This window comes from Hylobates moloch, unplaced genomic scaffold, assembly GCF_009828535.3.
Source record: "Hylobates moloch isolate HMO894 unplaced genomic scaffold, HMol_V3 SCAFFOLD_19, whole genome shotgun sequence".
NCBI classification, from domain to species: domain Eukaryota; kingdom Metazoa; phylum Chordata; class Mammalia; order Primates; family Hylobatidae; genus Hylobates; species Hylobates moloch.
This window is the reverse complement of record NW_026652294.1, coordinates 43,477,939-43,493,833: the sequence shown is the minus strand read 5'-3', so window position 1 is coordinate 43,493,833 and position 15,895 is coordinate 43,477,939. Positions and strand designations below refer to the sequence as shown.

The 15,895-nt window shown below is 40.4% G+C and overlaps 1 protein-coding gene across 1 annotated transcript in view; it reads right to left on the bottom strand.

Annotated features, from left to right (window-relative positions):
• LOC116459029 (uncharacterized) overlaps positions 1-15,895 on the bottom strand; it is a 224,300-nt gene that overhangs the window by 75,503 nt on the left and 132,902 nt on the right. The window contains exon 2 of the mRNA XM_032139299.2: positions 12,064-12,181. The gene's annotated coding sequence lies outside the window, so the exon portion shown is untranslated. The remainder of the gene's footprint in view (positions 1-12,063; positions 12,182-15,895) is intronic.

Genomic DNA, 15,895 nt, shown 5'->3' with positions numbered 1-15,895 from the left:
TAAAAAAATAAAAGTATATATATGTTGGCATGCATGTGGTGAAAAGGGAACATTTTTACACTGTTGGGAATGTAAACTAGTACAACCAGTAAGGAAAAGAGTGTGGAGATTTCTTAAAGAACTAAAAGTAGATCTACTGTATGATCCAGCAATCCCACTAACAGATACCTACCCAGAGGAAAGGAAGTCATTATATGAAAAAGATACTTCCAAACACATGTTTATAGCAGCACAATTTGCAGTTGCAAAAATATGGAACCAGCCCAAATGCCCATCAATCAACAAGTGGATAAAAAAAAATGTGGTATATATATATATATATATACACTATGGAATACTACTCAGCCATAAAAAGAAATAATAGCATTCACAGCAACCTGGATGAAATTGGAGACCATCATTCTTTTTTTTTTTGAGAAGGAGTCTCACTCTTTCACCCAGGCTGGAGTGCAGTGGCGTGATCTTGGCTCACTGCAGGCTCCGCCCCCCGGGGTTCACACCATTCTCCTGCCTCAGCCTCCCGAGTAGCTGGGACTACAGGCGCCCGCCACCTCGCCCGGCTAATTTTTTTGTATTTTTAGTAGAGACGGGGTTTCACCGTGTTAGCCAGGATGGTCTCGATCTCCTGACCTTGTGATCCGCCCGCCTCGGCCTCCCAAAGTGCTGGGATTACAGGCGTGAGCCACCGCGCCCGGCGGTTTGGAGACCATCATTCTAAGGGAGGTAACTCAGGAATGGAAAACCAAGCAACATAAGTGGGAGCTAAGCTATGAGGAGGCAAAGGCATCAGGATGATACAATGGACTTTGGGGCCTCAGGGGAAATGGTGGGAGGGGGATAAAAGACTACACATGGGGTACAGTGTACACTGCTTGGATGATGGGTGCATCAAATCTCAGAAATCACCACTAAAGAACTTATCCATGTAACCAAACACCATCTGTTCCCCAAAAACCTATTGAAATAAAAAAAATAAAAATAACCCAAACATTAAAACAGAGATCTTAAGACAAAAAAAGAGAGAAAGAAAAAGAAAGAAAGAAAGAAAGAAAGAAAGAAAGAAAGAAAGAAAGAAAGAGAAGATATACCATGCAATCACCGATCAAAAGAAAACTGATCAGACATAGATTTCAGAGTGAATAAGATGACCAGGGATAAAGAGAGACATTATATGATGATATAAGGGTCAGTTCATCATGAAGAAATAATAATCCAATATATGTGTGTACCTACTGACAACGCTTTCAAAAACATGATGCAAAATTCATGAAAGTGAAAGGAGAAATTTTAAAAATCCACAATTATATTTGGAGAGTTCAACACTCCTCAGTACTATGCAGAACTTATAAAAAATCAACAAGGACACAGAAGAATTGAGTTGATCATCAACTAACTAAATCTAAATAGTATTAAAAAATCATTCTACCCATAACAGTGGAACACACATTCTTTTCAGAAGTACATGGAAGAGTCAACGTAGACCATATCTTGGTCATAAAAGAAACATTAACAAAAAGTTAGAATTATGTAAAAAATAAAATCTAAAATCAGACAAAGTATCTTCCTTGAATCATAATAAAAATAAACTAGAAATCAGGAACAGGATAACAGGAAGCATAAGAGAAAAATGTCCAAACACTTGGAAATTAAATAACACGCTTCTAAATAATCTGAGTCAAAAAGAAAAAATTAGAAAATAATTTCTATTAAACAAAAATGAAAATAAAATATACCAAAATTTGTGAGCTACAACTAAAGCAGTGCTTAGAGACAAATTTATAACATTAAAAGCTTATATTAGAAAAGAGACACCTTATACAAGTTATCTAAGCTTCCATCTTAAGAAGAGCAAAATAAACTCAAACAAAAATAAGAAAATAAATAATATAGTGGTAGAAATAAAGAAAATTGAAAACGGAAAAATAATAGAGAAAGTCAAAGAAACCCAAATCTGGTTCTTTAAAATGATCAATAAAATCAATAAATTTTTAGCAAGGACAAAGACAAAAAGAAGGCAAGAATAAATTGTCAGTATTAGGAATGAAAGAGGTTATCCCTACAGACCCCACTGGCATTTAATAATAATAGGGGAATATAGGGGATACTGTGAATAATTATATACACACATTTTTGACAAGTTAGGCAAAAGGGATCAATTCCTTGAAAAACACAAATTACCTAAACTCACTCAAAATGTAATAGACAACTTAAATAGCCCTATAACTGAATTTACAGTTTAAGCCTATCTGAAAAAATTCTCCAGGCCCATGTGATTTATGAACAATTTAATTAAACATTTTAAAAGAACATCAATTCTACAATATCTCTTCTAAAATGTAGAAAACACTTCCCAACTCAATTTATGAGATCATCATAACTCTGATTCTAAAAACAGGCAAGTAGAAGAAAGAAAGAGAGGAAGGAAGAAAAGGAGGAAGGGAGGAAGAGAGGAAGGAAGGAAGGAAGGAATGGGGGTGGGGGAGGGAGGGAGGGAGAGACAGAAGAAGGAAGGAAGGGAGGGAGGAAGGGAAGAAAGGAGGGAGGAAGGAAGGAAGGAAGGAAGGAAGGAAGGAAGGAAGGAAGGAAGGAAGGAGGAAGGAAGGAAGGAAGGAAGGAAGGAAGGAAGGAAGGAAGGAAGGAGGAAGGAAGGAAAGAAGGAGAACCTATAGACTGGGCCAGGTGTGGTGGCTCATGCCTATAATCCCAGCACTTTGGGATGCTGAGGTGCACAGTCACTTGAGCTCAGGAGTTTGAGACCAGCCTGGGCAACATGGCAAAACTCTGTCTCTGTGAAAATTACAAAAATTAGCTGGGCATGGTAGTGTGTGCTTGTAGTCCTAGCTACTCAGCAGGCTGAGGTGGGGGGAGTGCTTGAGCCTGGGAGGTTGAGGCTGCAGTGAGCTGTGATTGTGCCACTGCACTCCAGCTTGGGTGACAGAGTGAGACTCTGTCTCAAAAAAAAAGGAAACTATTGACCAATATCCCTCATAAGCATAGATGCACAAATTCTGAATTTTTTTTTTTTTTTGAGACGGAGTTTTACTTTTGTTGCCCAGGCTGGAGTGCAATGGCGTGATCTCAGCTCACTGCAACCTCCGCCTCCTAGGTTCAAGTGTTTCTCCTGCCTCAGCCTCCCGAGTAGCTGGGATTATAGGCATGCACCACCAAGCCCAGCTAATTTTGTATTTTAATTTTAGTAGAGATGGGGTTTCTCCATGTTGGTCAAGCTGGTCTCGAACTCCCAACCTCAGGTTATCTGCCCGCCTTGGCCTCCCAAAGTGCTGGGATTACAGGCGTGAGCCACCGCGCCTGGCCTAAATTCTGAATTTTTTTAAAAAGCGGATTTGTTCAACAATGTGTAAAAAAAAGAATGCACTGCAACTATGTAAAGCTTATCTTGGAAATGTAAGGATAAGTCGATATTCAAACATCAGTCAATGTAATCCACCACAACAGCAGTCTCAAGAAAGAAAATCATATGATCATTTCAATTGATATAGAAAAGCCATTTAACAAAATTCAACATCCATTCATTATATTAACTATCAGCAAGCTAGGAACAGAAAAGAACTTCCTCAGTCTGATAAAGAACATCTAAAAAAATTCATTAAACTAACATAATAAGTAACGGTTGAAACACTTAATGCTTTTCCCAGAAGATCTGGACCCTCTTCCTTCCACAGTACACCGCATGCCCTCACCAGTGCAATAGCAAATAACAAACAGGAAACACGGGAGCTTTAGGTCTCAAATGACATAGAGACATAATGAAGTAAAGCAACTGACCAATGGAGGAAATTCTTCTGAATGAAAGGAAAATAATGAAAATATACAAGGCATTTGAATGTGCTCTGATTATTTTTTTTCCCGCAGAAGAAAAAATTTTACAGGGTATTCCATATTTAAGAGGTTATTGATAGAAAGTAGAAATAAAGGAGTTAAATTCTTTTCTGTGATTTTCAGAAATGTAATGCTCTAAGTTTCATGAAGTAAACGTCTAAGGAATGAAAGAATTAAAAAGTAGCATAAATAAGAAATAAAAGAAACAAAAAGTTCTTGTTTTAAATCAGTATAAACTACAGAAGGAAAGGATTAAGATTTCTTGTTAGGATTGGTGGAAAAGGTGATTACTTGTATCTAGAAAATTAGATTTGTATATCTTGCTCTAAACTTTAAAAAATGTAATGCCATGGTAACACTAGTGTTATGCCTTGCTGATTAGATAAACTCAAAAGCTCTATTTTGTGATAGGAAAAAAACAATAATTGAGTGCAAAATCACGATTATCTATGTTTCTTATTTAAATACTCTTAGGGGATGTTCAGTTTTTGCCACCGAAGCGGTTGAATGCAGTGGTTAACATCTCGTTATTTTTTGGTTGGAATTCTGGCCCCATTGATGACTGTGTGACCTTGGACAAGTTACCTAACCTTGTGTTTCAATTTCCAAAGCTGTAAACTGCAGAAAATAGTAATAAGGCCTACCTTATAGGTTGTTAGAGGAACAAAATAAGTAACTGTAAAATGTCTAGAATAGTTTCTGGCATAAAATAAAGGTAGATGCTGGCTATCAACTGTCACCATTATCGTCCACCTGGTGACACATTATCTGAATTGAAGACATAGTCCCAGGGAAGAAAATAGCAAAACTGTACTTTGAAAACCCATAGTTTTATTATGACAGTATATATACCATAGATAATATTTCTCACTTCTAGAACTGTGCCTGAGTACTCAATGGGAAGCCGAATTAGAAATAGGGAGAAATTACATTAAGAACACAGATTTTTGAAGGAAACCAAGCATTTTCTGCTAGCTGAAGAAAGAACTTATCTGCCCCATACCCACAAGCTCTTAATTCTGTTACTCTTTTGAAGAAACAGAATATTGATCTAATAATTCAGATCCCAGAATACTGGGGTTGGCCACTTTTGCTAGGACTGAAAGTTCAGGATGTGTGGGAATCAGTTTTGTCTGCCTTCTACAAAAAATTGCCTTTTATTTTCCCTTTTGCAGACACCACACTTCCTACAACAACCTTGAGTATGTGGTTGGGTCAGCTACTCTCTAGGTTTGGGAGACATGTACTCACTCTCTGTAACAGAGACTGGCTAAGACTTCTCCAAGACACTTCTCTTTCTCTCCTGAGCACATAGCTAGGCGCCACTCTTATAACAAAGGGTTGTCCTGTGGCTGGATTCTTGAATGTGGTCTCAAGTGATCTGTACTATCTCAACCCCAGCACTGCTCCGTGATACATCTTTCCTTCCATTCATGGGTGGCCTCCAGAACCTTAAAAGATGGGGGAGCCATTAGAAGAATTATAGATCCCTGAAACAATGCATGGAGAAGAGTCCTTCTCTTCTACCGACTCACATCGTATTTTGATGTGAGAAATCAGCCTTAATCGTGCTTAGCTGTAACTCTTTGTTGTAGAGCCACCCTATCTTAAGTAAAAGACACTGTTATTTTCTTCCTGGGGGCTTTTTCTTTGGCACTACAGAATGTAATTTTTACTTAACGGGAGTAGCAAGTTTTGAGACCTTAGGTTGTGCTTTGGTGGCAAGAGATATGGTAGCTGGGGCTAGGTAAAGCATTTTACATAATCCAGCCCAGCTTCTGGGACCTCTAAATAAATATTTTGGGCCAGAGGACCAGCTAAAAATAGTTACTTTGTTTTTCCTTGCCACTGTTCCTATTCATTTTTCCCCTTAAAAGATGGCACCCCTGAGATGAAGGAAATTCAATTATTTAAAGGCCCTTTGGACTAGATGCCATCTTAATGTAGCATCCCCTTAGAGCAATCTACTGTCGTTATTATTTTAACAACAAATATGTAAAGAAGTAGAAAAACAACAATCAGGTGCTTTAGACAGGTACACTCAAAATAAAGAAGTTTAAATTAAGACACCTTAAAGTTGGATACAATTGAATCTTCTCACTGATACTAGAAAGAAATTCTATGCTAGACACTGGAGTAAGTACAATGAATAACATGATTTGGTTTCTTCTTCATAGGAGTCAGGTATAAGGATTGGGGAAAAAAATAAGAAAACAACATCGCATAAAATAGAAAATCATTAAAATAAGTGTAACTGATCATAAGGAGTTTTGAGAACCATTAAAGCAATCAGATACAGATAGGAGTTTATAAAAAGCATTGTCCTGGTTGTCTAAGAATGGATACATGGTAGTTTCCGTAGTTAAAAGGGGCACAAGCCCCTGTGTGAAAGCATTGGACAATGGGATTTTTCAGTCCCTTTAAGGAGTGGTCCTGTGATTCTTTCCTTCTTTGGGCTGCCCCAGTCAAAACGTGGTAATTAGCACTGCATAGACTCCTTTGTGTTCATCCCCAGGGTAAAAATGGAAACGAATCATGGATTAGATTTATAGCCACTGAATTTATTGAGCAAGGCCCAAGTTCTTGTTCTAAGTTAAGATCCCTCCTCACCTAAATAAGAGTAAAATGGAAACAATCGCCTTGAGATTCAAATTGGGAGTGAGTTGGAGTTGGTTACCTGTCTACTGGTTCTACCAACAGTGAAAATAACTTCATATCAGACCAAAGTCAAGATAACTGATTCAATGACGCTTATAGAATCTGGCAGTGTTGCTGAATCTTTTCCCTAACATTATCTTCAATTCCTGGTGGTGGTGGTGTCATGATGATGATAAGTTAATGATGATGAAGGTAGCATAATAAAAATAACTACTCTTTATTGAGCTATTACTATTGCTACAGCATTGTTTCCCAAATTTCCCTGAAAACAAAAACTTCTTAACTATGCTTGCTGAATACACAGACTCCCAGGCTGCAACTCAAATCTACTGTATTACAATTCCTAGTGGATAAATTTGGGAAGGTTGGGGAACAGTATGCCAGGCTGGCTAGGTGCTCAGTACTTTTCATTCATTAGGATAGTTGATTCCCACAACAATTTTATGAGGTAGATTCTATGATTAATCCTATCATATAGATGAGAACCCTGAGGCATAGAGAAGTTAAGTGACTTGCTTATGCCGAAAACTTTGGATAGGATTTTCTTCAGGCACATTCACTGGAGTTCTAGGCCTGATGATGAGTTCCAACAGAAGCCCTTACAGGCTTAGCTGGCTTCAAGTGAAGCTTACAGGAAATTCCCAATTGCTTGGTGTTCCTACGCAGGGAAGACTATTCCAGTTTGGAACCTTGTCCCATCCTTATTGGTTCCTGAAAGATTCGCTCCTGTGCTGCTTCTTTCCTTTCCAGCATTTCAAGTCACTCCCTGTCCACAGGGTCCTTCCTCTCCACCTTGCCACCTTGAGTAATTACTAAGATTTCAGAGAGTTTGCACTTTAGGAAAGGACATAAGTCTCATAATAAGTGCCACTGAAGAGGTGCAGAGACAGAAAGTGCTGTGAAATTTTGGAAAAGATAAATAATTCCTGCTCTGGAATATCAGAGATGGCGTGGCATGGCCGAATTCGCTCGTGCAAATTCTGAGATATTGGTAGGTTTTCCAATGGCAGAGGTGAGGTAAGCCCACTAAAAAAAATATTTTGCTCCTTTTCTCTACTTTGCAAATTGGGTCTTTGTGACTTAGTCCAAGTAGGGGAAAATAAATCTTAGCCCCATGATGGTTTAGCAGTCTAAGTCATCTGTTTCAAAATAGGATGGAATTACAACCAGCTGGTAGTAATTTTCAAATCCTGACCCGTGCAGAAAGGGGTGACAATTCACCAGAAAGTCCATTTCTTCTCCAGGGCACCAAGCTGCATTTCCCTCAGTGGGTGACATGGATGCAAAGGGGCTTTTGGCTTTTATTTTTAATTTTGTTAGTAACCGCAAGCCACACGGTTCCAGTATTTCGAATACAGCATTTATAAGTTAAAAGCAGAAGAAGGGTACAGAATGTGCCATATTTTCTAGTTCATTGTTCCATGTCCATAAAACAAAAACACTTTTAAAAGGCAAATTTTACATTTTTCAAGGTAGCAGCAGTAGTAGTACTGTTCTCTCTGCCATTTACAGTGAAGGCTAAAACTTAAGTTGTTTGGACACGCCATCAATCTTACTCATCCCTGCAGCAGCACGGGGGAACCAACAGTCCTTTCCATTTCTAATATTTCACAGTTCTTAGCTATGAATAGGCAACCCCAGGCTTTTCACCACCTGTTATAAGCTGAATAGTGTCCATCAAGGAGACTGATAGAAGTTCTAAGCCCCAATACCTGTGCATGTGACTTTATTTGGAAATAGGGTCTTGGGAGAGCTAACCAAGTTAAGATGACGTCATCAGTGTGGGCCCCAATCCAAGGGGCTGTGTGAAGATGGAGACATAGTGAGAACGCAGCGTGAAGATGGAGGGAGAGACCCGAGTGACGCGTCTGCAAGCCAAGGGGCGCCAAGGAGTCCTGGTCATCCCCAGAAGCTGGAGGAAGGCATGGATCAGATTCTCCCTCAGAAAGAATCAACCCTTCAAACACTGAATGCAGCCTTCTGGCCTCCAGACTGTGAAGAAACAAATTTCTGCTTTTTTTTTTTCTTTTTTTTTTTTGAGACAGAGTCTTGCTCTGTGGCACAGGCTGGAGTGCAGTGGCGCCATCTCGGCTCACTGCAAGCTCCGCCTCCCAGGTTCAGGCCATTCTCCTGCCTCAGCCTCCCGAGTAGCTGGGACTAAAGGCGCCCGCCACCACGCCCGGCTAATTTTTTGTATTTTTAGTAGAGACGGAGTTTCACCGTGTTCGCCAGGATGGTCTCAATCTCCTGACCTTGTGATCCGCCCACCTCGGCCTCCCAAAGTGCTGGGATTACAGGTGTGAGCCACCATGCCCGGCCAATTTCTGCTGTTTTAAGCCACCCAATTAGTGATACTGCCTCACAGCAGCCCTTGAAAATTAATACACCACCTTTACAAAGACTGTTCACAAAGGAAATCTGTGTAACATTACACACAAAATGTAACAAAAACACTTAATATGACAACTGTTGTAAATATGAAAATATTATCACATGAAAGATAGTGGGAGATGTTATAAAGTTCACTGCCAGGTTACTCTGATGGAGAAAGAAAGAGATTGCTCAGAGTGAAGTATGGTTCATCTTTGGAAAGGAGCTGAAAGATGGTCTGATCCAGGAGTGGGCAAACTAGGGCCTAGAGGCCAAAAGCAGCTGACGGGGCATGATCCTACAGACCCTGAGCTAAGAATAGCTTTCACATTTTTTAAATGTTCTTGAATGTGGACCTGTCTCTTTTTTCCTTCCATCCAGAGGTTTCCAGAGCCACTAGAAGGAAGGATTTTTAGATCCCCAAAAGATTGTGTGGCATAGACAACCTAACCCCCTACTCACGCTTTACTGTGATGTGAGAAATACATTTTAATTGTTTAGGCGCTGAGATTTCTGTTACACACAGGTAAGGGTTTTGTGTTATAATAGTTACCGTAATACTATTCTACCCTAATAGATGCTGTTATTCTCTATCTAAGCCTAACTCAACCCTAACTCTAATAAAACCGGAAGAATATGCAATGGACAACCACATGTGGCCTTGCAAAGCTGAAAATATTTGCTAGTTGGTCCTTCACAAAAAAAAAAAAAGTTTGCCAACCCTTGGCCTAGTCCAGTGATTTATAGCATTATTATTATTATTCAGTGAGAAATACTTAATTTTGTTTAAAAAAAAGAGAGAGAGGGAGGGAGAAATTAAACAGAGAAAAATGCTTCTGCTCTTCCTAATGAAGCAGGGTCTGCAGCCTTGAATTCTTCCACTCAACCATCTTAGTTGCCCCTGACCTAATAGAGCTCTTGGGTCCCACTGATAATCGTGATAGTGATATTGGCAACAATCAATTGAGTACACATGGTGTTTCACAACAGTACTAAACATGTCCCAGACACTCTTGAATTTCATCTTCCAATTAATCATATGGGGGTGTGCTATTAGCCCCATCTTTATACATGAAGACACTGGAGCTTAGAGAGATTAAATTAGTTGACCTACATCTAGTAAATGGCAAAGACAGAATTCATATCAATGGCCCTCTGGCTCCCATACTGCTAACTATGCCCATTTAGCTCTGTTCTTACATGGTCCTACCTCTTCATCGAGGGCCCTAAGGTTCAGAGAGGTGAAGGAATATATCTCAAGTCTCAGGCTAGTTGGTCATTGATTGGGTCTGGAGTTCAGGTCTCCTGACTTCCCATGCGATGCCCTTTCCACTGTCCCATTCGGGCTCAATTGTCCTGGCAGAATGTGGGTTGAGAAAGACATAAACCAAACTGGCTCTGGGACTGGAGGGTAGGCAGGTGCAGTGGTGGAGGTCCCATATTCTCATTCTCATGCTCATCAGTTGGATGGGCCAGAGAAAAAGGTTTATTTAGCTTGGGACTGGTGGACCATTCTATCTCCCGCAGTTTCCTCTCACTGTCCTTGCTCACACAAGTGGTACCTCCCTCAGCAAAACCCCTCAGTGGCCTCACATCTCAGGAGAGGCCCCACGCATATTCTGTTCTCCAACAACTGCTGGCCATCGTCAACCAGACCTATTTCTCACACTGGCTCAGCCAGGCTTTCTCTAACTTTGCTCCTCATCCCTTTCTTCTGACTCCATCTTGTCCCCCGGGTTACGAGCTTGCATCCATCTTCTGATTCAGACTCTAGATCCTCAAGAATCTGCCTCTCCTTGCTAGCACCTGAGAACTGCCTTGACTGAAGTTGGCTGATTGCCTCTTAACTCACCACTCAGCATAATTATACCCAGATTTTACCCAAAAGGATGCATTTCTAGGAAACTCATCCCAGTCTCATACTTGGGACCAGTAGCTCCCTCTTTCCCTGTGATATGTTTACCTTCTCCTCTGTGGGATGCACTGTATATGTCAACCACATCAACACCATTATGGTTGCCGATAGTATTAAGCTAATGGCTTTCAAGGACAGAAGTTTGTACTAGTGGTAAAAAAACAATAATAGTATAACTAATTCATTGAACACTTTATACACATATTACCTTGTGAGGTAAGTACTATTATCATCTCCATGTTGCAGGTGGGGAAACTGAGGCACAGAAAGGTTAGACAACTTGTCCAAGGACACAGAGCCCAGAAACATGGAACCAGACTTGGAACCTTCATACAAAGGTGCAGTCACCTTTGCTGGCTTCCTGCTGTATGTCAGGCCTTCCTCTTGGTGCTTCATATAAGTGGTGGGAAATTCTTGGGAGATATTTGCCCATATGTTTTCCTTGGTATTTCCTGTGTTTCTCCCCATTAGGCAGCTAGGCCTTCTGTAAAGCTTCAGGGAAGGGAAAACCAGTGAAACAAAGATAACAGAGGGTCATATTTTTAGCTTTTGAGTCTCAAATGGCAGGTTCTGGTCATAAACCAAAGATTTGGAAGATTAAATGAAAAGCTGGGAAACTTTTTCTCCAGACCAGACAAGACTTTTCAAATTTGAGAAGGAGAGCCAGGGAAGCCAAGAAACCTGACTTGACAGTTGAGTTCCCAGGAAGGAGTCCTAGTGTGTAGCACCTGCCTGCAGCCTGGCAAACCGGCGGGGCAATGGTGGAACGTCCAGGCAGGGCTGAAGGTGGAAAGCTACATGGATCTGACATCCATGTAGATGTCATGTAGGTTTCGATGAGAGCATCCTGCTTTGACTGAGATTACGTCTCCATGATGAAGCCAAATAGGTACTCAAAATAGAAACTAAGTCAAGTTATAAAAATATAAAAAGAAAGTTGCTTTTCTTACACAGCTGAGTTTTGGGGCCCATATGTACCCACACATTCATTATCTCTGCTCTGCACAATGACCTTCGGAGTTATTTTTTATCATCCCCATATTATAGCATTTGATTACAGAGTGGAAAAATTACTTGCCCAGGGGACACAGCTAATAAGTAGAAGAAAAAGTACATTGGGAGAAAAGTGGAAAATAAACATTGAAGGAAAAAGAAAAATAAAAGAAGTAGTGAGAAATAGGTAGAGATCGCAAGGCATAACCTCCGAGTCACAATTCTCCTGGAAAGAACATTTCTCTTTATTCTCCAAAAAAGTGAACATTTTATCAGGATATACTTACATTTTATTTGGAGGAATAGTAATTTCCTTGATCCCTTTTCCCGAAGATCTAGCCTGGGACCAGACGTTGTGAAAATGTAGCCAGCCTCCACGAAGGAGTTATTTCAACTGTGTCGTCGCTGCAAAAAAATTACATGTGAATCAGAGTTCTATCATGGAAATTATGCTTTGGGACAAATATGTTATGAATGACGGCTCATAAAATCATGCCAGTATGTATGCTATCACCGCATTCAATTATTTTAACCTGCTGTGAACTTGCTTGTGATAAATCATGGGAAAACTAAAGAGAACTATCTTAAGCCACTGCACTGTTTCACTCGCTCAAGTCATTCACGGCTCTAAAAATACAATTTATATCATCGGATTCCTGAAATTCTTTCAGTGCTTACATTCTGATTTAAGTGGCATTAAGGCTAGGGCGATTAAGCTGAGAAGTCCAAGGCTACCGACCAATGTCCCCCTGGGTATTAGCTGTCTATCAGATGGAGAACATTGTTTATCAGACCCCCAGGAAGAAAGCAATTAGAACGTGGCCTGTGGGTTGGAAAAAAGCTTGAGATTCTCAGCCTGAAAAAGGAAGGATCTTTCAATAACAGCATGTGTGACACTTTTGGTGGGACTCATCTACAGTCATAAAATTTAATAACCATCCTAGAACATTTTGGGACTTGATGGGGAGACTATTAACATTGACATCAGGAATAAAGTAGGACTGTTTTTCCAAACACACAACACACAACTGTTTTTTCAAACACAAACAGAGGAGGATTTAATAAGGGACTAATAAGGCAAATGAAGTTGAATCTCCTTCATGTTTAAGGACCACTTCTTAAATCCCTTCTCCATGGACCATCTGGAGAAAAAAGTGGGTTCTTTAGCTGCATTTTCTCCACAGTCCTGACATTATTCTTCACATTCCTCGGGAACACGGAGCTGCTGGTGCTGCTCATACAAGCTACTGTACGGTATTTGTGCACAAGCAAAAAGTGGACTGAGTTAGATTTGAATGCGTCGCTTTTATAAACACAGAGTTAGGAGATGTGAGACATGAAGTTATGGAGTTACAGCGTGATTGTGAGAAAATGCCTCCCTGGGAAAGAACCAAGTCAGTGTGAATCAAGTATTGTGGACAGTAACTTCTCCAGGCTCAATTTCCTCCACCAGTAAAATTAGGTAGCTAGACTAGACCCGTGATTTCTAATCCAGGCAGCATATTAGGGTCACCTGGAGAATGTACCCATGTCCTCGCCCACTCCAAGAGATTTTATTTAATTAGGCTGGGATGAGGCTCCCCCAGGGACTCTGACGTGCAGACTGGGCTGAGAACTGCTAGAAGACTGGAATGTTTCTGAGGTCTCTACCGACTTTTATTGGGCATCCTCTGTGATGGTCTGAGCTTTTGGGAAAATTAAAAAGGAAGGGGCAAGAGTGATCCATTACCATTGGCATTGGCTGGTTACAATTGGAATTGTTCTGATGCAATGCTTACTAGGATGCTTTGTGGAGTTTTCTACCCTCTGTCCCATGGCTGGGGACAAACCACCAGTAAATTACATTCCCTCCTAGGAATACAGAGAATATGGCCTGGGTACGGGAAGAAGCCTAGTAAGTCTCGAGCAAGTTTCTATGTAGCTGATGTCCTCAACATGATAATGTGATTAAAAATATATAAAGCTCTTCCTGGGGTTCCGGTTTCATGCCCTGCATTGACCAGGGCCAGATTTCAAAGTGGACATGAGTCTTTCTAGGTCAAACGTTTATTCCACCATTGAGGCACTTCTCACATAATGCTTTGGGATACTGCCTGTGACACAAGTGACTTGGAAAATAATTATGGATGTGAAAATATGATGAGAAAACTCTCCTCATCAACGATACTCCAGGGATTTCTGGATTTGATTACTAGCTTTCCGATGCTTGACGATTTGACTGGTATTTAATGCCTTCTCATTTTTCCTGATAGGGACCACTAAGCACGTTATGTTCTTTCTCCCAGTTGGCAACTCAACAAAGGCCAGCCATAAAAACCTCCACTTGTGTAATAAACTGTTGTACGATCTACTGCTTATGAACAAGGTCCCTGAAAATGTGCAACCTTTCTGCACGTTAAACACAAAACAGATGGAGGTTTGAAAATAACTTTCTTCTTCACAGGAGGGAAAAGTTAAAGGAGGGAGAGTAAAACTCATGGTCAGAGGCCTAACTTCCCTAGCCAGAGGCTGAACTCTCCATCCAGGTTGACAGGGACAGCCGCATTCTTTCAGGGATACTGCATACCATCAGGGACCTAGGAAGTAGGAGGACCGTTAGGCTTTAGGAAAATGGTGCGTACAATCATGGAGAGTGAAGCTGGCTGAGCTGCCACTTACTAGCTGGATAATCGAGGCAAGTCACTAATTTCTTTGAATCTGTTGTTTAAGCCTCATGTGTAAAATGGTGATAGCCTGGAGCTCTAGACCCCAAGCACACTGGGGAATGGAGTAGCTGAAAATGTAAATACTCTCCTCATTACCATTGTTTTCAATTTTCTTTTATTTGCTGGTTTTACATGTGTAAAAAAAACCAAATTATGTATTTAATTCCTGGGACAGAAGAAATGGCGGAGCCAATAATTTATAAATGATGTAGGTATGCATGCAGGTATGTACAAATTAATATGTCTATTTATTTTCTTATAGTTTGTCCTGTTTTCACAGAAGGAAATTGAGGTAGTTAACAAGGATACTCATTTATCATATACTGGTTAATAGTATATAATTTTATTTGTGGAAATGACAGAGTTTGGTCATTAAAGGAAACTGAAACTTCATCTCAGAATAATAAAAGCACCGCCTTCCATTTGTGGGATGCCCCTGAGGGCAGTAAACATGCTCCCCCTTTTGTAAAGTATAGATATTAAAGTCTTTATAAAATGTCCTGACATCTACAGGAGGTTTTCTTCAAAAAAGAGAATCATGTGAAGCGCTGAATGAGATATCTTCTTCACTTTATTTATTTATTTATTTATTTTTTGAAACAGAGTCTAGCTCTTGTTACCCAGGCTGGAGTGCTATGGCACAGTCTTGGCTCACTGCAAACTCTACCTCTCGAGTTCAAGTGATTCACCTGCCTCAGCCTCCTGAGTAGCTGGGATTACAGGCACACACCACCATGCCCAGCTAATTGGTGTATTTTTAGTAGAGATGGGGTTTCACCATGTTGGCCAGGTTGGTCTTGAACTCCTTAGCTCAGATGATCCGCTTGCCTCGGGCTTCCAAAGTGCTGGGATTACAGGTGTGAGCCCCCGCACCTGGCCTGAATGAGAAATCTTCTAAAGGAATAAGATGCCACAAGAATGGGGTGGGAAGACTGGACTTTTAACTGGTTTTGTCAGTCAGGGTACAGTGAGGGAAACAGAAATGACATCGGGATTTTGAACACGTGGGATTTAATACAAGAATGATTCCTCAGGTGTTGGAAGACTGGAAGCGCAAAAGGAATACTGAGGAAGTTTGGTTATTCAGTTTCCTTTAATAACCAAACTGTCATTTCCACAAATAAAATTATATACTATTAAGCAGTATATGATAAATGAGTATCCTTATAAACTATCTCAATTTCCTTCTCTGAAAACAGGGCAAACTTTAAGAAAATAAATAGGCATACATTAATTTGTACATACATGCGTGCATCCCTACATCATTTATAAATTATTGCCCCTGTCATTTCTTCTGTCCCAGGAATTAGATACGAAATTTGCTACTACCCCTGAGCTGACGCAACAAAGAAAAAAGATGCAAGTTGTTGAGGCAGTGGTGCTCAGATCTCTGAGGAAGGGGCATAGCCACTGC